Source organism: Euwallacea fornicatus, chromosome 23, assembly GCF_040115645.1.
Source record: "Euwallacea fornicatus isolate EFF26 chromosome 23, ASM4011564v1, whole genome shotgun sequence".
Classification (NCBI taxonomy): domain Eukaryota; kingdom Metazoa; phylum Arthropoda; class Insecta; order Coleoptera; family Curculionidae; genus Euwallacea; species Euwallacea fornicatus.
The window spans coordinates 2,344,425-2,369,274 of NC_089563.1; the positions used below are offsets into that span (position 1 = coordinate 2,344,425).

Genomic DNA, 24,850 nt, shown 5'->3' on the forward strand with positions numbered 1-24,850 from the left:
AGAACCCTTCATAACCCATCCCACATTCCTTACACTAAAAAAAATTGCTTCAGAAACTTCAAGAAGTCCATGGTGAACCCAGTTTTTGGACCTTCATTTTTGAGAAATCCAATCGAAATTATTCCCACTTTTAAAAGGAAAATCCGCAAAAATGACCTCGAATGGACAGAGGATATTTATGTCCTCACAAATAACGAACGATTCACAGCATAATTTTATTGCATTTTTTATAATTCGCAGTAAACCCATACATTCAGCACTATTCGGAAAAGTGAATAATTACCAAACATATTCCAACATGTGTCGTTATGTACGTCTGATAAGCCGGATTGCTGGAGAGATATAAAAACTATGAAAATTACTCTTACTCGGAAACGTTAAAATTGATAATACGTTCCTACCTAACGTAACGTGTAATTAAAATATTACCCAGAAACGTGCATCGGTCGTAGAACTTTGCGATTCTTGGTAGAATGTTACAATAATTAAACTGTGGGTTAATTAATAATGCTTGTAATAATTGCGACGGGTTGGAACTGCGCGACTTCGTAGCTGCCCAGATACGAAATTTAACAACTGAATAATTATTAGCCGAAGAAGCTCAATAATAATTCTGACTTCGTGGAATATCCTCAAGCACCGAGGAGGAAAATGTGAATTATAAACCTTTGAAGGCATATTGGCTTTGCACTCCCAGAAGCCATTCGCAGAGAGTCCCTCGGCCACTCGTGTCTTGTGTGCGAAAAATGCACGAGTGCACATACCGCACGAGCACTTTTTCAAATCGATCTAAAATCGCTCGGAATATTCGATATTATTTTCTTATTAACGCACATTGACAAAAAATTTATCATATCAAGACCTCACGTTTTACAGGATAAATTTCGCATTTAAATACGAAATCATGATGCACGCCCTGGCCCCAGAGACTTTGCTCGGCTGATGTTGGACGTTCTCGCTTTATCGGACGAAGCATTGGATTGATTTGCGTTCCGAAAAATCTTCTCACCCTCACAGTGTCAACGCAACCACCCGCGTCTTTTAAAAAATCCTTACTGCAGGGTCGGAAACCCAACGGCAGAGTAAGGACTGCCCAGAAAATGCCCACGTCTTCGGCGGAAGTGTGGCTGATCGTGTCACGATATTAATTCAATATGCGAATACGATTGACGTAATATTTGACACCGAATAAGCGATTGGCACGTTAAAGTTGACATTGAAAATAAACACAATGGGTCATATTCTCTTAACGACACGGATGAAAATCATGTTTTTAACGATGCTAAGAATGCTTATTCGGTAGTATACGCATATATACAGGGTGGCTTTTTTTTTAAAGCATAGCTGCCAATATGTTCAAAATTGTGCCGGCAGTGGAAAAATCCAAAAACACGTCTGTCACAATGTGATGGGGGGCGACGATTGACACTGTCCTGAATTCGCTACGTCACACCAGTGGCGCCCCAAGTTTTTTTTTAATGGCGCCATTGCGACATATCGTCGGAGAGTATTTTCAATAAGTTTTTCAATTGGACCAAACTCTCTGGAATTCCACTCCCAGATGTATCCCATAACGCCTAAAATGCCAAATCCACGAGTAAAACATCTACGCGTAGACTCAAATGGCTTTCAATCGGGGATGAGTAGTAGAACTGGTAATTAATTTAAAGTTTTTTTGTAATTAAATCAATGCGCAAGATTTACCGCTTTACAATAATAATTTTTTCCAATAGATGTTCGTTATACAATTCGCGTTCTTGACGCACACTCTTATCAAAGAATTAATAATAGCGTTAAATGTAAAAAATGCAATTTTTTTTTCTTTTATCGGTATTTACGAACGTTTTTCTAGCCGGTGAATCGTCGAATCCTGTTTATTATCTGAGTTTCACTTCGTGCTCCTCGCAAATTTCCACCCAAAACGTGGTTTATGCAATTGCGGAACGGGTCGAAATCGTTCCTATTTATGGTACTGAGGAACGTTACCGTTTTACGAACTACGGAAATATTTCGCCAACGACATCCTGGAACGAACCTCTATTCCGCCAGCGTTCGCAAATTAATACAAAAACTTGAAGAAGCGGATTTCGCGACTAACAAAAAAAAATGAATCAACTTAGGATATTAGATGAGATCACTCAAATCGTAGTTCTCGGACTATTTGCCCAAAATTCATCATCGTCTTTCCATCGAGTATCTACTTTAACTGGACTAGCAACACCCTCGCTCCGAAAAATTCTAAAATTACATAAGTTACATCTGCACAATACTCAGCTTCCCCAAGATCGAATGAAGATGATCCTGCAGACCGACGAATCGAATAGTGTAGGCTGATGCAAAGTTTGATTACCAACCAGCCCGGACTATCGCCCAACGTTTGCCTCAGTGATGGGTGCACATTTTACTCGAATGGTACTCTCAATGGCCAGACTGTAGAGTGATTCAAATCCACATGTTGTTAGAGAAGGAGGCACTGAATATCCACAAAAGCTGAATGTTTGGGGCACCCCCCGGCGATGCTACCATAAGACCTTTGTTAATTGACGGTAATTTCGATTATGAAATCTACCGTGACTTTTAAGGAAATGCTATTGAACCATTGGTAATCCATCAGTTCGACAAACAGCAGAACAAAAATGGCGATTTACGACTAGACGAAAATGTACCAAGATTTCAACAAGATGGAGGATCGCCACATTTTGCTTTACCCGTTAGGCAGTGGTGGGATTACAATTATCCCGCAAGATGGATTGGAAGGGGAGGAGCGATGGAATGGCCCCGTAGGTCCCCCGATCTCACCCCTTAGATTTGTCTCTGTTAAGACACTTGGAATTTGTAGTGGTCGAGACCCAACCGGAAACAATTGATAAGTTAAGACAGTGAATTCTTACTGAGTATCGTGCAATTCCTAAGGAGACTTTGGTCAATGCGTGCAGAAATCGTAAACATCGCTTGCATAAGAAATAACGAACGCCCATTATAAAAAATTATTTATGTTGAGCGGTAAATCTTACGTTTTGATTTATTTACAATAAAACTTTGGATTAGTTATCGATTTTATCACTTATTTCTGATCGAAAAACATTTAATTCTACGCATAGGTATTTTACTCGCGGATTTTGCGTTTTAAGCATTATTTGTTTGGTACCATTGAAGAATTGACCGAAAATGCTTTCCGACGAAACGTCGCGGTCATGCCCAAACCATTAAAAAATGACTTGGAGTGCCCGGGTCGCAATTAGTATAATGTAGTGAATGCATGATACTCCCAATCATCTTCCCCAATCACATCATGGTGGACGTGTTTTTGGATTTTTCCATTAAAGGCATAATTTCCAAGATATTGGCATTTACAATTTTAAAAAAGCCGCTCTGCGTACAAATGTGATTGTCCAAAAATTGAACATTTTTAAGGATGAATTCATTTGCTCAATAAAATTGCTCTCTATTACTGTAGTTACAATTGCCACTTGGTAATGAAATACTCGATTTGTAGGCTAGACTCGGCGGTGAATGAAATCCTCACTATTAAGTACTTATCCATGTTTTCCATTATTTTGTGTAGTATTAACACCTCACACACGAGTAGGAGTTGTTGGAGTAGGGAAAGTCTACGCTATTCTCAGTTAATACTTACCGAACATGCAGGAACCCTAGCTAACCCTTTAACATGAGTCTGTAAGTATGGGGAGAGATGAGGTTTAGGAAGAATTTTAGTAAAAGTCCTTAGTAGGGGCTGAATGTTGCTTTTGGTTATTTTTAAGTGGGGATAGTGAGTAATTCAACTACTCTAAGAACCCATACATCTACGTGTGAAGCAGCAATAAGGTTTTGAAAAAACGTTCCACCTCAAACGTATCAAACATAAATACGTATATTAATCATGAATAATTAAGGATGTGACGACACTTTTAACGACAAAATGTAGTTCAAATACATAAATAATAGCATAAATAATTTAATGATAAAATCATTATCTGCTTTATACTTCCATATTTTTTATATGTAAGCGCGTAATTTATTACCTCTTTATTACCTTTTATTAATGTAAGCACACGTACTTAAATCTACTTATCTGCATTCCCCGTTCCACACAATAGGCAAAATTTGTTTCTTCAAACGGGTATTTACCTGGGATTCCCTGGCTTTAAGAAAAAACATTATTTTGTAAATCATTTACTCCAAAATTTTCGAATTCAGTTCAAATTCACAGAACCTCAAGCTCCACTGCTTGTTTTTTTTTTTGTGTAAGAAGTTCAGAAAGTATATTTGGAATGGACGGAAAAGCGCAATTATCGTTTTTAAGACGGGTCAAAATTTGGAATTTTTGAAGAGAAATGTAGTTTTTGAGGGAAAACCAGCCCAATCCATAATTGATCTGTCCAAATCCAAAAAGAGTTACCAGAACAACAGTATACAACAACAAATAAAATAAAAATAATACAATAATGACGATTATACTCTTAGGTGTTTAAAATGAGTTTGTCGACATTTGCAATTACCGCCCCTGTGCTACCATTGCTACCATCCATGATAGTGTGCAACCTCAACTGCTCCGGATTATATCGCCCTCATTGTTTATCGTGTGAAGACAGGCAATAATTAAAATCCCGTTCCTGTCACTTAGCATGGAGGATACTGAAAGCGTTGGGATACGGTGGCCCAGTGCTAATGTTCCCGTATGAGGCATCGAAGGCAAACGCGTCGTTTTTGTTGAGCGATTGTAGCGTGATACGGGGGAATTTTCGCATGTGTACTTTCCTCAACTTTAGAACTTAAATGTGGATGGAGTTATTATCGGGGATACTTAAAAACTCTTCCACTAGAGGTCAGCCATTAAATTATAAAATATTCGTCTGTTCTAGGTCTCTTAAAGTATTGAAGTTCAATTTATTTGAATAAAAAATGAAATTGATGGTTAAATAACTATTTTTTGTGATAAACCCGCCATGGCGTCAAGAGTTGTAGGTGTAAAGTGAGAAATGAAGGATTTTGTGAATTACTTCCGCAACGTTTAACATTCGAGTTTTTCGGCTAGCCATTCGCATAAGCTCAAATTTTGTTTTTTAACACGCATATTATCGCTTCGAAAAACCCACTTTGAAAAATAGCCCGATGAAGATTCCTCATAATCCACGATAATTTTGTGTGAAATGCTGCGGGACAGACATCACGCAGAGGATCCATCGCGAAGCAGAAATTTATTACTGGAAATAACAACTTTCCGAGAACTTTTCGCGTCGTTTATAAATAATAGAATTATTATTAGAAATATTATACCACCATGTATATCAAGAGCTTCGAGGAATTATTGCACTATGGCCGCAGAGCCTTTTTATTTTATTATGGCGTAAAATGCAAAATGCATGGGTTGGCGTTTTAATTGGAATTTCATTTAATAGAAGAGAACTCGAGTGGTTCCAGTCGATATCGCCTCTTCTCTCTATTAGCTTCTTCTACCTATAAAATTCCGAAGAAACATCGTAAAATAGTTATCAGCAGCTCCGGTGAACAAAAGGCGCACAAAAGGCCCATAAAAGCACTTTAAATTGCGTTGGTAATTTCTGGGGAATACTCGACAAGAAGCAATAAAATAGCAGGAATGATTGAAATTTTAACGAAGGCGCAAACCCATCTAGCTTTTTCCAGCAAAATTGCGTTTAACAATGCATCGAGTCTTACATTCAGTGGTTTGCTATGAAAGTAGTAGTTATGCTTTATATAGAACGATATTAATATTTTTAGCTAAAGCTCCTGCGGAAGCAATTTGGTATGTCGTAGTACCAACATAATTTCGTGTAATAAAGTATAATCACCAAACAGTTTCTCGGAAATCTCTATTTAGACCGAGCCTTAATTCCAGGAAATCCTTGCATAAGCGTGTTAGTAAAACTTTATTAAACAAACTCGGCTGCAATAGAGCCAATGTAATTATCTCAGAGTTTCTATGTTAATCGATTATTTTGTTTGTTCGAATCTCGAAGACCGATTAGTTTTGTCAGAGATTTTCTGTAGAATTTTCCGAAAACGGAACGTTTTCCTTACGGTGGGTGCGAACGAATATCGAATTTCGTTGTTGCCTGGTTTATCATAAAATTTGAATAAATCTTGGCTTAATGTATTCTGTGAAAGAATGTGCTGAAAATTCCCGGAATTGTCAGTTTGGCTTCTAGGCAGCCGCTTCTACAACATGGAACACTTGGCGTAAATAAAAAGCAAAATTCTGTGCAGGAATGTAAAAGCAAAATATTATTTTGTAGCTTTTTAGCCTTACGAAACGCGCAACTCGTCTATTAATGGATGGCAAAAGATCCAATTGAGAAATCATGAGCTTATTTTAGGGTGAAAAGTTCATATAAGGGCACGTCTTCAACTGCTTCCACTTCAGTTTACAGGGTGTTGAAGTTTAATTTTTTTTCGATTTTCTTAAACTTCTTTTTTATTTCCAAAGACAACTAACTCAAAATTGGGCGCAAGAACTCTTTGAGCATTACCAACAAACTGAAATAACAATTATTTAAAATGCTCCACAGGGCGTTCAGTTTCTCCTGGCCGCTCAGTATTTTACACGAGAACTTTTTTCTTCTCGTTCTCTTCGGTAGTTTTTATCAGCAACAATAGTTTGAGAGACATTTGCAAAAATACCTGGCCACGTTCGCCCCGACTGACCCAAGGATATGATAAAATGGAAAGGCAGTGAACTGTTCGAAAATACTTATCAAACCATTGGAAATACCTCTGGAATTTGGCCCAGCCCCACGGTTCACGAGAAGAGGCAGAATCATGTACTTTGGTAGGGCATTTTCAGCAATCACTTTGACTGTAATCCAAATCAGTTGTTTTAATTTGTGCAAATATCCTTTGAACTGCCGGTTTTTAATCAAAAACGGAAGAAGAAAAAAAAAACAAAAGATTCAACAAACAACAGAACAAAAGAAAGAAGAAGATAGGGGATTAAATGAAGTTAATGAAAAAAGCCTAAAAATGTCACAGAAAAGTTCCGATTTGCAATATTGAGAGCGACCGCGAAAAAATTAAGACCCGGTAGAGTATTTTAAATAATTGTTATTTCGGTTTGCTCATAATGCTAAAATGGTTTTCGCTATCAATTTTGAATTAACTGTGTTTACAGAGAGCAGAGAAATGAATGAAAATCAAGGAAATAAATGATACTTCAACATCCTGCAAATCAAAATGGAAGCGATTTAGGACGTGCCGTAACATAAAGCTCTTATCTTCGAATAATCTCACGATGCACCCATTTAATTTTTCATCATCTATTAGGAAACACTCTGTATATTCAATTAGAGACTTGCGGCAAAAATCACAAAGACGGGGCGCAAAAACTCGCTGGCTAATTTGCAGACGTTGACATGGCAAAGGTGTCCGCTCGCTACGCATCTAATGTCCCAGACACTTTCCTTGGAGGAAAGTAACTGCATTATCCTTAGAAGTCGCAAAAATTACCATTTCAATTGGAAACAATACGGTCGCATTAAAGTGCACCCACCAACTCCAGACATCCAGAGAAATCCTTTGTTCTGCGCGATACAAAGCAGAGCCGTCTAACATCGCCTTTCCAGAAATCTCCACGCAAAGCTACAGCCCTTTGTCCGGTCTTCCTTACGTTCTATTCTAAACTTGGCTTTTTTCCACATTTTCCCGAAATAACCCGATTCCAATTCGATGACATAAGCAATGGCTATTTCTGAGTTGAAAAATCATTATTCAACGGGTTTCTATACGAGACGCTTTGGAAATTTGTATTTTGGCTGGCTTGAATGGAATTACGTCAATACGTTTTCGGGAAACTCACCTCTAGAGTTATTTTGATACTGCCTGGTTAATCATGGGGACGTAACCGTTCTAAATGAGGTTCTTTTCCAGGCCATCGCATTCGAACTGCATCTGGTATATTGTCAAGTTAGTAACAACCCCTGAGGTAGTTTGTAATTTTCTTGTTGCAGTAAAACACTGGTTTCGTGATGCTTCCAAGCCGACAATTACCGCAATAAATCATATTGGACTAGGCGCTATTGGTTTTATAAGGATGGATGGTCGCTCCAACAATGTTATCCTTAGTTGCTCGTCTTCGTGTATAATTTCCAACTTTCTCCACAATTCAAATGTCTGTCCATGGAAAGTAACGATGTAGAGTTTTTTGCCTTACAACTTTATCCTTCGGAATTTTATATTAAAAAGACAAACAACAGCAATGTTAATATGCCAAACGATTGAGAAATCGTTCGGAATTCAGCGTGCAAAATATCAGCTTATTCATTACAATTAATGATTTACAGTCGAAGTATTCGGTATTTTCACTTACTGCAATAGACCTGTTCCGTGACTATTCACATGAAATAAAATTCTTCGATTCGCATCCTTTGTGGCACACTTTACCAAGAATATCGAATTTTAGAACACATGAGACTACGCACCCAGATTTCCTCGCTGATATTCTAAAGTAATGAGTAAATGATATCTTCGAAGCTGGTGTTTGAGTAAAATTTCATTATTTTTATTTTCCATTATAGAATTCAGTACGCTTCTGCATCCACTATTCTTGTTTTTCTACGTCTCGAGGACCCCGGAATGGTAGCGCTTGAAAGGGATTGAATAATGAAGTACCTCGAGGAATGACATTTCTGGATTTTCCATCAGCAAAATCATAATTAGAAGAGATGTCTCGACGTTGCGTAGGTGAAAGATAGAGCAAACAACTATTTGGGCTAATCATCAACTTTTTCATGCTCGAGTGTACTTTGAGCCACATGGTTCGTTGAATTACAAATGTGAACAAACGCACATTGAATTAATAATTCAGCGGTCTCACTTGATCTTCGGTTTACTGCTTTGACTCCGCCAATTGCAGCGGTTGCCAAACCGAGTTGACCAAATCCGCATTGCTTCTTCGTTCAACGATGTCATCGAGGGTCCCCCTTTACATAACAAAATTCTAAAAGCCGAATTTACACTAATCGGTTCCGCCTAATTTACCAGCAAGCGAAGCGAAAAAAACAGCAAAGATCACTTAAAATCCCATTACATGCAAAGTATAGTTTATTCGGGAAAATTCTCTCTCAACGAAGGACAACCACCGGAAATAGCCGTTTTTTCGCAATTTTCCCAGAAACCGCACAGGAGACTGGGGTCTAGTGACAAAAATGCGAATCTAAGAGTAGTTAATCAGTGAACGGCACGAAACGAAGGTCGCAAAAGAAACGGAATTCTGGTTAGGAGGAAAAAGTATTCCGAGAATGGAGGTTTCTAATAATAAATTATACGAAGGCTCGTTGAATAATTATGATTATTGTAATGGGGCCTTGAAAGAAATACCAGATGGTAGATAAAAGTAATGGAGATGAAGACACGAAATGCAAATACAAAAATAATGACCCTGTAGAACTGCACATTTTGCAGGAGTAAAATATTTTCAAGAATTTCTATCGAACTCGAATTTTTAAAGGAAATTCATACGCGCAAAGGAATCCTCCTTAATGATTCGTGCACTCTAGGGATCTTTTAAACGACAATTTATCGTAAATTTTTTCAGAAATATCAATGAAAAATGTTGATAACTCGCCTTTAGCATATCCTCATTATTGCATTGTTAAGCTTGTTGTAATACTAAAAAGTCGTGACTCAAATTCATTGGCAGCCCCGTATTTTTTCCTCAATTAACTCTATAACTCGCTACAGACTGATTTATTGACTATATGTAAAACTTCTCTACGTGAAAATTCATTCATTTCCCAACTAGCCACTGGCATATTTTCGGCTGTTTACAACTGTTATCTAAATTTAACAACATTCTGACGCAAAAGTTCCTGCATAGTGGAAATGCGCATTTTCTCTATAAAATTGGGCAAGGTGGCTCTGTTGGAAAAGCTATTACATAACTTTCTTAAAAGCCATTCCTTAATGCCTGTCTCAGTCTACAAACAATCTTGTTACGATGTCAGTATCTGATTAAAATGTCTTAGAGTTTTTGAAATGCGTTGCCAAAAACGAAATATCACAAATGGTCAATTAGCAGGTCCTAACCGTGCTGTCTCGACTTCGCGAGAGAATCGCTATACTGCCCTGGGCAAGCGAGTGAGAATTTATAACATAATTCAATGTAATATAATATATATATAATAACAATATAACCTTTGATGAGTTATGTAGTTTCTCCGAAATGTATTCTATAGATCTGCATATTTTCCAAAAAAAAATGTTCAACGCAAACATAGAATTCCAGAAATATCTTTAATATACAGGGTGGTGTCTAAGGGTCTTGCGATATTCTCTGCATTGTTTTAAAACGAAAATTTTACACAAAGATATTTCCACAAATGAGTCGTTCCCGCGATACAGGGTGTTAAATTTCCAGGAAAGAAAATATTTTTCTTCGTCTTTTCAAAATGGCGCAAGATATTTTTTGAATATCTACACGGTAGTCCAAACAGTACATTTCTCTTCTATTTCAAGAAAAGTGCTATAACCATGGAAGTGTGTAGGGGTTGCCAGGTTAATTCTTCTAGGGGAATGGGGGGATGCCACTGGCGTTCTCTAAGCTGGATGCATTGTAACAATTATGGAAAACGACCACCATTTGCCATAATACGCACGTGCATCCTCTTTCGCGTGGGCTATCGAAAACGTTCGAAAGTATCAAATGAATATAGAATTACCTCGCTCCACTCCACTATGCGATGTCCTCGATGATCCACAACGTTGACTGGAGTAGGGTGAACTAATGTCTTTAGATATCTCCATAGGAAATAATCTAAAGGAAAAACGTTCTCATGAGCACAATTTGACTAATGATTTGGCCTAAAAGGCACTGAAAAGCAAGATGGTGCTTTAAAAATAACAACGGGGTGCATGCGTAATACTTCATTTGTTTTGCATGGCCAACTTCATCTTCTTAACAAATTTTCCCCGATTTTCAGCATACATTTTCACCGGGGCACATTTTTGCCTCAAAAACGACTTATCGCGTCAAAAAAAAAACTAAAAGATATTTTTGGCGTATTTTAAATCGGTTATTAAAAAGAAAAAAATTGATCCAATTTGAAAAATACCTGTGGCGTACCCCCTATAAGAATTACCATGGCAACCTCCAGACACATCTATGGCAACGACATTTTTCTTTATATACACAGGAAGTGTACTGTCTGGACTGCCGTGTAGGTGTACCGAATTCCAATAAAGCATCTTGCGTAATTGGAAAATACGAAAAATGCAAATATTATATTTTTCTTAATATTTAACATCCTGTATTTCGGAAACGACTCATTCTAGGACGTTTACATAACATTTTCGCCTTAGAACGGGCCGGAGGGTCGGCTCCTTAAATATCAGAACAGCCCTAAGGACCACTCTGTCGAATCTTTAGAAAGTGTGCGAATGTGAATAGTTACAGGTACACAGTGGTCTAGTTTTGCAGCAGAATTTTAACCGCGTATCCTACGTCGAAAAGCAATACTACTTCGTCGAGTAAACTGTGTCGCAAAAAACCCGGCATTACCGACAAGTTGTGGTAAAAATATACGGGGTGGTTACATCTGGCACTGCCGTAGAATGGTTATTTGCGAGATTAAGATCAAATTCATGTACAAGTTATCGCTTAATTTGATCCGTTTGAAAGTAAAGGATAATTTCGTGTTCTTATTGGTGCGGGCGGCATTAGATCTTGGCATTTCATAGTGGACCGGTCAGCCGTGACTTGTGTTTTGGATGACGTTTTCGTTTTATGGAATAGGTTTGGGTTTGGTGATGTCAAGAGCTGAGCCGTGTTTCTCTGCGCTATGCTGGCTGATTTTTAATAAATTATATATACCGGAATTGGCTGGTTGTTTTGTGTATTTGCGTAAATAAACTCGGCAGGTTATGGGGGTAGACATTTGCATACTCGTAAGAAAACTATGTCCCGACGTAATCGTCGGAAACATAAAAACAATAAGGGTAATCAGAGTCATTAGATGAACGTGTGGAGATGCTGCAATTTCTGCTATTCGCTAACAAGCTGTAAGGCCTAGACAATAAAATATATGATATTTACTTTTGTAATATAAAAATAGCTTTAACAAGCGAGGAAGTTGCCCCCTTGCACAGTATGCCTCCGCTTCACGAGACTTATTTGAAATGCCTCTTCTGACTCGCATTGCCGACGGGTTTCGCCAGGTGGCCCACGAGATGCGCCAATTTTGAGTTTCGATGCATTTTTGAAACGTTCATTCCGTTTCTGTACTATTAATATTGTATTGTGAAAATGTGATTCTTCAATGGGTTTTGATGCACTAATCAGTTGATTAAATTAATTAATTATTGCTTTTTCTCTAATGCAAAAACAGCCTTCGCGCTTCAAATCAAGTTCTCCCAAAAAAACGATTGAAACTATCGTATTCTCTGGAGTAATCTCAATAAACCAACCTTAATCCGCCTTAAAAATCGAGCCAATCGACCCACTTGACCTCTCGGTGCGGCCCAACAACAAAATTCCTTTTACGCTTTCTGAGAATACTTTAATTCTGCAAACAAGGACGACGAGTTTCGATCTCGATTCCGCTTAGTCCGAAAATATCATCAACCCATTAATAATTCCTTACCCCGTGTATTGGGGACGAACGAACTGGGTTAAGCTTTGAGGTCGAGTAAATTTGTGCGTTCCTCTTTCCTACGCGGCACGCGATTTCGTTATGAACTCGTACAAACTAGAAAATGCTCATGCATTTATGTGCAAGTAAACAGACAAGATTTGGATGCAATCCATTTTACATTGGATCCACAATTAACACCAAAGATAAGCAATAATGCTGCAACTAATTAACGTAATTATCACATCGCTTTAATAGCAGAAAAATCCTCTATTGTTGATAATGTGCGCCATGCCCTTTAAACTCAAACACAAAGTCTATTGTTAGGCCGCAATGACGTCAGATTAATTTAGTGACGTAGACAAAACATGTTGGGACGTCAAATAAAAACAAAACATCACCGTTCGGTTGTAGTAAAGACGCTCGACCTTGTATTAGCATATTTGGATGATTTGGACATACGTACCTTAGTGATTTATCAGCGGTCGTCTTCATTTGCCATCACCCTCAAGTCCTGCAAACACTCTAGTCCGATCCGTACAACCGAGAAACATGATTTTTTAGGCCGAAACTACCAAAATTAGGTGGGATTTTGAGGTTAGCTTCGTTTCGTTCAGGATATTGATTATATAAAGTCTGCGGACACGCGAAAAGCACGAACAGCGTTCCTGCTGAATCAACAAAACTGTCGGGGATTCGGAGACCAGAGAATATGTTGTGTAAGGAGCTGTCGATGAACTCAGTAGTCCGGGGACCGAGGAAGAAAAAGTACAAGAGCCTCACAAAGGAGCATTGAGACTTATAGTTTTTGACGATTTTGTCAGTGCAGTTCGTTTTGAAGTCGAGAAAAGTAACATGTGCCTGTGAAATCGCCGAAAACGCCTTCCAAAATTCGATAAAATTTCCAGAATGTAACATGTGAAAGGTGCATACGGCACATCATGTAGAATCACGTGATAATTTTTTAACATTTATAAGCCCTACAGAACCTGCAATGCTCGGGAACGTAAATTTTTATACGCATACACGCATGCTCAAAATCCGGGAATATTTTAAATTTAGTCAATAAATAATTTTTTTACGTTGAATGGCGCCTTGAACTTGCTGGTGACAGTTATTTTTATCTTAATCTGTCAAATGTCAAGCTAAGAGATCTGCATAAAAGACGTTATATAGGTAGTCATAAAAGAGTGGTTTGAAGATACGCAAAAAATAAAGTGTAACAGAAGGATTAAAAAAAACTCTTCAAAAAAACATACACATTTAAAGTTTAACATGGAATGTATCTTCCACATGCATTTATGGTGGCCCTACAACGCCCTCCAACACTCAGGATCAAATTATCCAAATCTCGTTAATTAACATCCTTCCAGGCCGGTTGGAGCGCTTGAAATAACAAATTTCGGTCTTGAAATTTATTCTAGTTTCGAAAAACCCTTCTCTGAAGCATATCCCAAGCATGCTCGATCGGGTTGAGACCGGAGATTGCGCGGACCAGTCTAAAACTGGAATATTTTGCTCTTTCAGAAAATTTTTAGAGCCTCTGACAGTACGTGGCGAGATATTAAGATAAAAACTGAACCGATGATGTATCTACATGGAACAACAACAGATTCCAGAACATTCCTAACATAACTGTAGGCCGATGGAAAAAAAAACGATTTAGGAAAACGAGATTGGGTCTACGACCAAGTGAAATTCCTACCTACACCACGAGTGGGCCTCCTCTGTAACTGTGAACTTCCTGTGTGTGTTGAATTCAACTTCGTGTACCAGCTGCTCTTCAAACACATGCCCTTCAAGAATATGGACGCAAATCGAATCGAAACTCAACACTAAGCGAAATGTTTCTTCACCGATCCGGTTCTCATATCACACATTCTTCACTCCATGCTAGGCGAGCGACGCGATTCCCACGGTTGAGAGGTTGACATCACCAAAGGCTTCTGGAGACTAAACTACCTCCTCTCAATCTCCTTTAGAGGGTATGTCTTGAAGCAGCTGCATTATGAGACCCGCGTAGATTCTTAGCTGACTGGGCTGCAGCCACAATGTCATTTCTTCGTCCTTCTAATTGGACATAATGGTCAATACGACAAGTATCACCTTCGGCACCACTCAAATGTCTCTTTCGTACGTTGTCGGTCTCTCGATGGCGGGTCCGGAGGCGAGAGATCACGCTCTAAGTGGTTCCCATGGCGTCAGCAACAGTAATTTGCAATAATGCTCTAACTGCAGGCATTCCTGCAGCTTGTGATATTTAATTTTCACTTAAATGTCGTCTAGACATCTTTCAAATAATGAAAACTAAAACAATGGAAGAACAATGATCGATCGGCATCTGTCAAAAAAACCGCAGTTTAGTAACTTCATATGTCAAACTTGACGTTGTTTTTCCATGGTCGGCGAAAAAAATAATTTACAGGGCGGTTTACAAATACCTCCTTTTTGTATGTTTACACCAATAAACATTGAAGATAACATGATACAGTGCATTATGTGTATAACGGCGAAGCAGGTAGGAAATTATTTTATTAATAAAAACCTTTGATATCGTTGGATTTTGAGCACGTGCGTATTCTGGCTATTTTAAAGATGTTTTTAAATTAACAGAACAAAATAAACCAAAACTAAACACTTTAAAGTTAACAATTCTACAAGAACCGAACATACATTTAATATGACAGACAAATTAAATGGTGACTGTCCGCATATCGGGAATGTAGAAAATAAATCACCAAAATCAGTGCAAAATGGTGGATTTATTCAGAAAGACAAAACTACTAATTTTTTAAAGTGCCTCGGCTAAAGTATGACCTCTTAAGCCCAAATATGTTTAAAAAAAGCATAATAATAGTAATAGAACAGGAACCAAACAACAGAACCGCAAAACATGTTTTGCAACGTACTTCAAGCGTGTCTTATAGTGACGAACCAGTGGCAAATCCACATTCTCAGGTCAATTTGGGTCAAAGATTCATATTAGTTGTGTCGCGCTATTTTTCTCAAAACAAACGTAGTAGATTGTGAGGCATTGTTATACAGGGTGGCGCATTTCACGTGCCGTGTCTTATAGATAATTGGAAAAAAATTGATAAAAAATAGAAGTAATGTCTTCGTAAAGAAACTATTGAATGTGTTTATTACACTGCTGGTGTACAAAGGTAGAAGGCCGAACGATGTGTAAAATGAATCAAAATTAATCGAAAGGTCTTGAATAAAAGGCAGAAAGAACAGCAACAGAAGGAGAAAAATAAACATCCTCCGGAAATTTTGAGGAATTAAAACATAACCTGAAACGGGAAACCAGTGTGAAGAAGCAATGGTCCTTGAGGATAAGTATATAAAATAGTGAAATAGCAGCTGCTGTCCAACAATAAAAATACAAATAGAGATATAAATTTCTTTCCAAAAGACGAAGTGCTGAAAACAGCAAACAGAATAAATCCTAAAAGGGCATTCAGTTCGGATGGAATCTTACCATTTATACGAAAGAAAAAGATCCAGGATAATAGCGATAAAATAGCTGTAGTAAGAAACACCTGCTTAAAGGAAGAGGCATTTCCTTATAAATTGTAATCCAGAAGAAGGTGCTGGAATGGGGTTGAAAATTTAACTTGTAAAATCCTATGCGCCCAGGATTAAATATGTACCACACAGGGCATGTTAAATTCGAACCTCACTACTGAGATCTCGGTAACTAGAGGAGATAAGAGGAAGCTTAAATGGGGGCAAAATTGCGTAATTTAGCGCTTGACCGAATTCTGACCAAAAATTGGAAATTCCCGAGTACTTTCGAAGACATCCGATAAAGAACTAAAAATCGGAAATTTCGTTTTTACTTTTTTAAGCGTTATTTGACAAAAAAGCCCAAAGACGCGAGCACATTTTCATTGCCACTTTTTCTCAGCTAGACGATGAAGTTTTCAGATTTGCCATTCGCCTATTTTTCTATCGAAAAACCCAAATGTCGCGCCCATAAGAAAAAATAAACTAGATGATGGTATCCGAAAAACACAACATCGGATGGCCAATGGGAAAGTGTGATCGTGTAGCTGAGAAAAAGAGGCAGTGAGAGTGGTTCTGGGCCTCCTTGTCAAAAAACGCTAAAGAAATAAGAGAAAAATTTCCAGTTCTTGGTTTTTTTTCGGGTATCTTCGGAGGTACTCGAAAAATTAAAATTTCGAAAACGGCACTTGGTTAAGCGGCAAATTGCGCGACCTCGCTCCCATTTCAGCTTGTTCGGGTTAGTTATTGACATATCTTCTTTAGTTTCCAAGACCTCAATGGCGAGAGTCGCATTTGAAATGCCCCACATGGGATCCATCTTTTAGTCGATTGAAGCAGATCACCAGAGTCTATCAAGCAACGCCAATTATGTATTTGCTGCGAAGAGTCATTTCATACCTGCTTACGTATTTTCTAAATGTTTCTCGGACATCTGACTTAATCTTACATATCTTAATCGAATAGATTTTAGTGTGAAACATTAACGAGAAACCGTCCACATTTCTTTAAAGCATTTCAAATTTAAAATTTTGTTCGGGAACATTCACAAAATCGATTGATCTAAAACTCCCTGAGAGAAATTATTCGAGTTTCTCAGAATACGTCATTTATTGCTACGATGTTTTTCTTTTTCTATCGTTTTATTTTTTTATCGTTTTCTTTTTCTATCGTTTTCTTTTTTTATCGTTTTCTTTTTCTATCATTTTCTTTTTTTATCGTTTTCTTTTTCTATCGTTGTTTTCTTTTTTCTCTCGTTTTCTTTTTCTTTCATTTTCTCTTTCTATCGTTTTCTTTTTCTATCGTTTTCTTCTTCTCTCGTTCTCTTTTTCTCTCGTTTTCTTTTTCTCTCGCTTTCTTCTTCTCTCATTTTCTTTTTTTATCGTTTTCTTTTTCTATCGTTTTCTTTTTTTATCGTTTTCTTTTTCTATCTTTTTCTTTTTTTATCGTTTTCTTTTTCTATCGTTTTCTTCGATCTCCAAATTAAACTTTTTTTTTTCATGTGTATTCAATTTCTTCCTTTTCGGTTGGCTTCTGTACTCGGCATCGAGACGGCATCTTCGAGAGGTGCTCCGAAAACAATTGAATTTAAAAAACTAAATCCAAATTGTGGGAATTTTACCGCACCGATTAACGCTCTCGCCGTAGGTCTGGTTAGTTTGGGTGTTAATGTTTCCTAAAATTCGACTCCCCAGAATGAATTAATATTTCAGTTACGTATTCTCAAACATAAACTGCCCCAAATAATCGATTTAAAGAAACATCTAAAACCAATAATACTGTTTCTATCGATTCGAGGAACCAATTTATTGTAAAGACACGTGTAGTGGATTTAAATGTTAAATCGTAATGATAAATATATATTTCGAATTCGTACGTACGAGAAACATACGTAAAATCGGCACGATAAAGTGGTTTATTTGGTTGTTGAAGTAATTAAAAACAAAACATAAATATTAGTAGATATGTACTCAGATGATTACATTGGTGTTTGTCTTGTTATTTAATAAAAGTTACTAGCTTCTGGTAATTTAGAATTAGCCAAATTAGCACTATTATTAGCGGTGGCACTATAGACGGTAGAGCCGATTAGATTTCACGTAATTATCTCTATATTAGTTTTACTTTCTAATCGTGCATGCAATATAGAAAGTGCCCATTTCATATCCGATTCCAAGAACATATTCATGTGGATGTTGAAATACGTATGCGGCTATCTGTGGCACATTCTATTCAAATTATCCATTAGATTAGAATCGTTCCATTCTCAGAACGAGCCTTTGTTGGTATTCAGCATAAGAAGAAGGCATATATAGAAATTTCGGAACGTTCACCTCAGGGGGTATAGGCTAAAAAAGCGACTTTAGATTTCGATGAAAAGATTTGATATGGAAGCAATGAGCGTGAATCGTGAATTCGGAGGTCAACAAATGGTCAATTGCCGAACGATTCGGGCGAACAGCGAGCGTAGAAAAAATATCAGTGCGGCAAAAAGTAATTTAAAGATTTTCGGGAACTGCCAGGAGCATTGCGGTTTGTCATCCATGCAGGCGGGTGTTTATTAATGGGACCGTGCGCACGCGAGTTCGCTACTGTTCCGAATCCTCCCTGAATGTTAATAACTTTTACCAAAGCAATCAACAATCGGTGAATATCGTTTGAAATAATTACAATAAAGCACGCAAGGCCGGATTTATTAACGATTCCAAAAATCGCAGTTATTGTTTCGATTCCGCTTAAATCGATTGACGAAGGTTAAATGTTTTATTTATTGCCACTCTCTACTACCCAAAAGCTACGAGTATTAATAATAATTGAATTCTTTGAATGCGATTTAATAGCAATAAATTGTTGGACGGTTGGTTTTTGCGAGCGTGTCACCTTAAGGAATTTTTTGCGATGAAAAGAAATAGCTCTAACAGTCCAAGGAGAAACTACCGCGATCATTTACCTAAAACCTTAACCAAAAACAATGCTTTATTTAATTAAAATCCCTAATTGAAATCCTTTCCTTGAATTGCCTCATCTGAAAAACAGATTTTAATTAAGCAGCGTCAGCTTTTGAAAAAATTGAAAATTAATGGTCTTTTGTTTCGGAGAGGGTGATCACGTAATTCAAACTTTCCAAGGATTCGTTAACGATCTGGGATTTTAATTGGAAAAAATATCGTGCTTGAAAAAGCAGTGAGTTTGGACACTTAAAAAGTTTTTTAGTTCAAGTTTCAGGCCAATTCACGTGATCGAGAACAGTCCAGGTTAGTTCAGGTTAGTTTGAAGTCGATTGGAATTTTTTCAATGTAACTGAAGTCGTCTCAGTTAAATTTCCGATTTGCAATATCAAAAAATCCCTAAACGATTGATTAGCCCGTTTAGCCGACTCATCTAACACGTCACCAGGTAAGAATCCAGCTTACCTAAAACAATCGTTTTTTGAGAGGTTCGACTTCATTCGTCGACGTAATCTCATTCAAGAGTGATACATTCATTAGAAAGGAATCCGTCCAATATCACTCGAACAGCGCTGCGAATGGTCGACACGTGGTTTTTGATGTGACCAAAATACACACCAAGTGTCGGAATGCCATGAAGTTCTGAAACGTATCGTTTCAAGATTGCTGCAATCCAGGTCTGTCAACAGTATTGCCGTATACGTGTCACTGGAGCCCCACGAGGATCAGTCCTGGGGCCGTTCCTCTGCTCCCTGTTCACTGCAGATGCAGTTCAGAGCGACGATGGCATGCTGTCGACGTTCGCGGACGATACGGCATTCCTTACCTGCGACACAGATCCTCACACTGCAACAGTCAAAACCCAGGAATGTCTTCATCTCCCGGAGGAGTGGTCGAGCAGATGGAAAATTCGAGTAAACCAAGACAAGTCCACGCGTGTAACGTTCGATCTGAGGAGAGAAACCTGTCTGCTGGTGAACACTTTCAACGAGCCAATCCCGCAGGCTGAAAGTGTGAAATATCCGGGAACGCACCTAGATCGAAGAATGACGTGGAAAGAACACGTCCACACCAAGAGTACTCAACTCAATGGCATTGTTAGGAGTCTGGGTTACCGATCATAACTAGGGCTAAACAACAAAGTCCTAGTTTATAAAAGCATTATCAAGCCGGTTTGTACTTATGGTATCCAGCTGCTAGCAGCTCTAACATCGAGATCCTACAGCGATTCCAAGCAAAGACTCTGCGCTTGCTAGCGGGCGCCCCCTGGTACGCGAGTAACGTTACTCTGCATAACGACCTCGAAATAGTAACCATAAGGGAGGAAATCTAGATATGTCCAGGAGGTACATGATCCGACTAAACAATCACCCCGACCACATCGCGGTGAATCTCCTGGATTCCTCTAGATATTCCAGTCGATTGAACGGACATAACCCACTGGAGCTTGGCGACAGGTTCGGCCTCTAACAGGGAGGGGACCGAGATGTCAGTCACCCCTCGACCCTTCCTTTTCTTTTCGTTTTTCCGCTTCTGTAAGAATAGTTCCTTATTGTCCATGTAATCTAAACTGGGACAGATTGTAACTTGCAATAAATAAATAAATAAATAAATAAAAATATACGTGTCAGACCGGCGATTTACATATTCATCGAATGATTCGTTAAGTGTGTCAGTTGGTTTTGGTATGTTGTTGGTGTGAACTCTTCTGGTACGGTGGACTTCTGCTTGGTATTTTGTAAAATCTATCTCGATTGGTTGGTGGGGAACCTCATCATCCCCGCCGTAGTAGCATTGCTCGTTTTTTCACCTTCGATCCACGTTGGTGACGGTCAAAATAGCACTTGCCAAAACTGGAGTTGTCAGTATTTCTAATCACAACACAGTCAGATTACCCATACGACTCTTAGTGTTCACAGCTTACAGCTACTCGTACTTTGGACTCATACTTTTGGAATGTACAGGTCCAGTATTCGTAATAGTGTTTGAACGGACAGTGGTGATAGAGACAAGGGACATATGCGACAGCAAACGGCATGAAACATTTTTAGTTCGGTGCATTTAAGCCCCAAAAAGGCACCATGCAATTATAATCTGCGAGTACAAAGATTTGAGCTGCAGCTAAACGCGTATGAATTAGTGCCGATTCTTCAGTGTCTTATTCGTGAGGCAACTTACAGTTAAGGCTAACTAGTAGTTGCGGCGTCTCTATCAATTACGGAGGTGCGTCGTATGCTGCGAGTCCCGGAAATACGCGAACGCATCTTTTTTAGAACTTTACGAGTCGTAATTAAATTTATTAGTTATTTTTTTACATCAAAAATGTCTTCATCAATCATCAGTTTATTAAGGAATCTGTGCAAAAAGAAACCATTAATAAAGCCGTAATCGTCCGGGGCGCTCTTAGTGGACCGCCCTGTATAAGTAAATTGTATCTTCTATGTCTAAACGTTTGAAAATGTACTTGAAGCAAACAGGGGTCACACAAAATGCTAATTCAATAAATTATGCTGTTATTTATCTTTAAATTAATTATGTACACATAGTAGTTGAGTAGTTATGTATTAGTTATTGCCGTCGGAATATTTTCGTGACGCGTTTAATTATTCTCTGGACTTTATCTTCAAATTGAAAAATAAGCTCTTAAGATTCCGCGTTCTTGTAAGCACATGATTGGCGAAGACACTTTCGATCTAAAAAAAAAAATGAAGTGATAAAAAAAATAATTTTTTCTAAAAAGGGTGCGTCCAGACGTTTTCGGGTGCTACCGTAACAGTCCTTGCCTCAACTGTTGCCCAACCTTAACTTCAATTTGAAAAGTGTTTTATCTGTCGGTTACTTGTTAAGTGAAGATTGTCGCTCAGATCAAGCGGAATCCAGTATTGTCCATGTTAATAAACAACAAGTTCCCCATGTAAATGCTTTATTAACACACCTGAACGCTTTGCTGATGGCAAATATTGTGTTTCATCATTTAAAATACTTTATTTTGACGCTGTTCTGAGGACCTTCCCACTTCTAATAATATCATCCTTGTTCTGGGCTTGAAGCTGGGTTGTCCAAACATATTTTTGCAGGAATAGAACGACTCATAATTTCTAAAAATAACTGATATCCTAAAACATGGAGAGTCTATATTTTAACATCACGCAGCTACAGAAAACAAAGTAATTACTCTTCCTTACCCTTATCGTCCTAGAAGGTCATTCAATAATACTAGCTGCTCTTCAATGCGTTTTTCTATAATTGAATTTGATCAGTGACAGTTTTTATAGTGTCCCTTTTTGAGGACCACGCCCTGAAGGATTCTTTACGGCGCCGGAGAATTGTTGTACGTGTTTTATCCAGATGAGATTTTTGCCGAAAAACGGTGAACCGCAGGTGGTTTCAAGGCTACGCGTATATATACTGGGTATCCGAAGAACATAGGCCTCTCTATTCGTGTCTTGAAAGCTACATATGACTAGGAAAAAGTTGAAATTTTGACTTGATACTAAAGCGGAGATGATATAATGATTGAAAATATTTTCTTGAAAATGCCCCTAGCGGTCATAACGGAAATCAATGTCGACTCGTTTAGTTCAAATGGAACACTCTGTATATGATATCAAATTTCGATTCTGGGGAACATTATGGACATTACTTATGAACGCCTGCCTGGTAAAGGGCGGAAGGTATTATGGTAACCGTATTATGAATTCACGTACTTCAAATAGAGCATTGAACATTGAAAATTGTTTTTTTTTTTAATTTAAATGAAAATGATTAGGTTTGGACATAGCACTTATTTTTTATGTTATAAATATGTACTCGTTGAAAAAACGGGGGGCTCCTATTTATGAAATTAGACCTCTTTACAATTTTGGGCTATCTTTCCGAACATCCTGTATTGAAAAACGTCATTTCGCTCGCTGGTACGAGAGCAGGGGAGCGTTTTGTACAACACCTCAAGATTTCATCGCAAAACAATTAACCATTTACGAATTATTAGAGAACGCTGTAAGGACTCCAATTGCCTTTTTTTTTAATTCTAAATATCTCGAAAACCATAAAATTTAGGTGTGGAATATCGTATGTGAAAAATATTCACAATGTTCCGCAGAATCAAAATTTGATGTAATATACAGGGCGTTCCATTTAAAATAAGCGAGTCGATATTCATTTCATCAGGTGGCATTTTCAGGAAAATGTTTTTAATCAATAGATTGCCTCCACTTTTTCCTGGCACCCAAACTTCAAGTTCTTCCTAGTCATTCTTTTCAAAATACGGATAGAGGACCGCATTCACGGGTCACCCCGTATTGTTGTCTATTTAGTTACAGACTCAGTTGCACCATGGTGATAAAATGTTATAGGTATACCATTCCAAGCTGCTTATTGAAATCTCATTTTATTAGATTATGCATTTAATCCGCTTACTATCGATATCTGCTGTAATAGTATATTAAATTTTCTTCTCAGATCTTGGTTTTACCGCATACTGGGTGGTCGTAAAGTTGGAATAAAATCTGTTCAGAGTGCAGAAACCGTATCGCCCGGACTCATCGAACTTATTTTCTAAGTCTACATGGGTACCAGTGATCTTCCCCTGCGCAAACTTCTGGTACTCTCGCTTCCTCACTCTGCACCCATATTTTTGGGTTCAGTTTATCTTTTAAATTCAACTAGGTTCTAGGCAAGTCGATAGAAAAAGGCCTAGAAAGTCAAAAGTCGTTAATTTCATCTTTGTAATCTATTGAGGATCCGTTAAAAAAAAGCAAAAAAATGCAAATAATCGTGGATTTAAGATGTATGAGAGGTGAGTACCTAGAGTGTGTGAAATACTGAAATTCCTTATCAGCAACGACGGTTTTGCGTGTGTTTTTTTGTTTTCCTTCAGCGATTGAGAAGATTCGTCATCGAAACGTTAACAAGGGTGTTTCCCCGAACTCTTGGTAAATGGTAAATATTGTTCTCAGTTAGATTTAACTGAAGATGACGTGCAATTCCACCGCGTCAACAACTATTACTAATATACAAGGTGTTATTGAGAAAAAAAAATAAAAGATAGGTAATTCGTTGTTTAATATTTCCATCGCGTGGATCATCAAAATTCCACTAATTATTTTTGCGCAAAAACACACCATAGCTCGTAATATTTTCAAGCAGTTTCCCTCGTTAATAACGAGAACTCGAAGCAAACGTTGAAATATCGAATATAGAGCACACGCTCGATAACGTAAACACGCCATAATGGAAATATTGCGTGAATGCAAGCACAAAATTCGTACTACAGAGTGAAGCGGAACGCTCGATAATGTCAACGGTCTTTGACGACGGTTAACATTACGAGAGGCCGCGTTAAATTTGCATATGGCCTGGATTGCGATAAATCAATGAACCATTGAAAAATGTTGGAATGATCCCTTTGGTGCCGATGACCAATATGAAGATGATGTTCCCTCAAACGTGATTAGAGAGGATCGCGATCGAACGCTTTTGATTTATTCGAAAATGGCGAATTCCAACGTTGTTGGCACTCCGACCGATGTTAATTAATGAACAGCGGACGAGTCGCGTTAATATGGACAGTGAGGACGACGAGGACGCTCCCATTGAAGTTTGAAGTGTAGTGAGTGACGCGCGAGCTATTCAAGTCCTAAATCGAGCTGAAAGGAAAAAGTATTTTCCATGGATATTTTGGTTCTTCATAGATCACGGGTTCGGGCATTGGAGGACAATACCGAGCGCCAATTTAGGCGGACTAAGACTGCAGATTATCTTTCTTCTAATTTAAAACTACTTATCACTGTTAGAATACTTGTTAATTTT

At 38.1% G+C, this 24,850-nt stretch overlaps 1 protein-coding gene across 1 annotated transcript in view; it reads right to left on the minus strand.

Moving 5' to 3' along the window:
* The window catches only part of LOC136346491 (suppressor of cytokine signaling 2-like), a 41,779-nt gene extending 28,508 nt beyond the window's left edge, over positions 1 to 13,271 (minus strand). The window contains exon 1 of the mRNA XM_066295683.1: positions 13,051 to 13,271. The gene's annotated coding sequence lies outside the window, so the exon portion shown is untranslated. The remainder of the gene's footprint in view (positions 1 to 13,050) is intronic.
* Between the last annotated feature and the right edge of the window lie 11,579 nt (positions 13,272 to 24,850).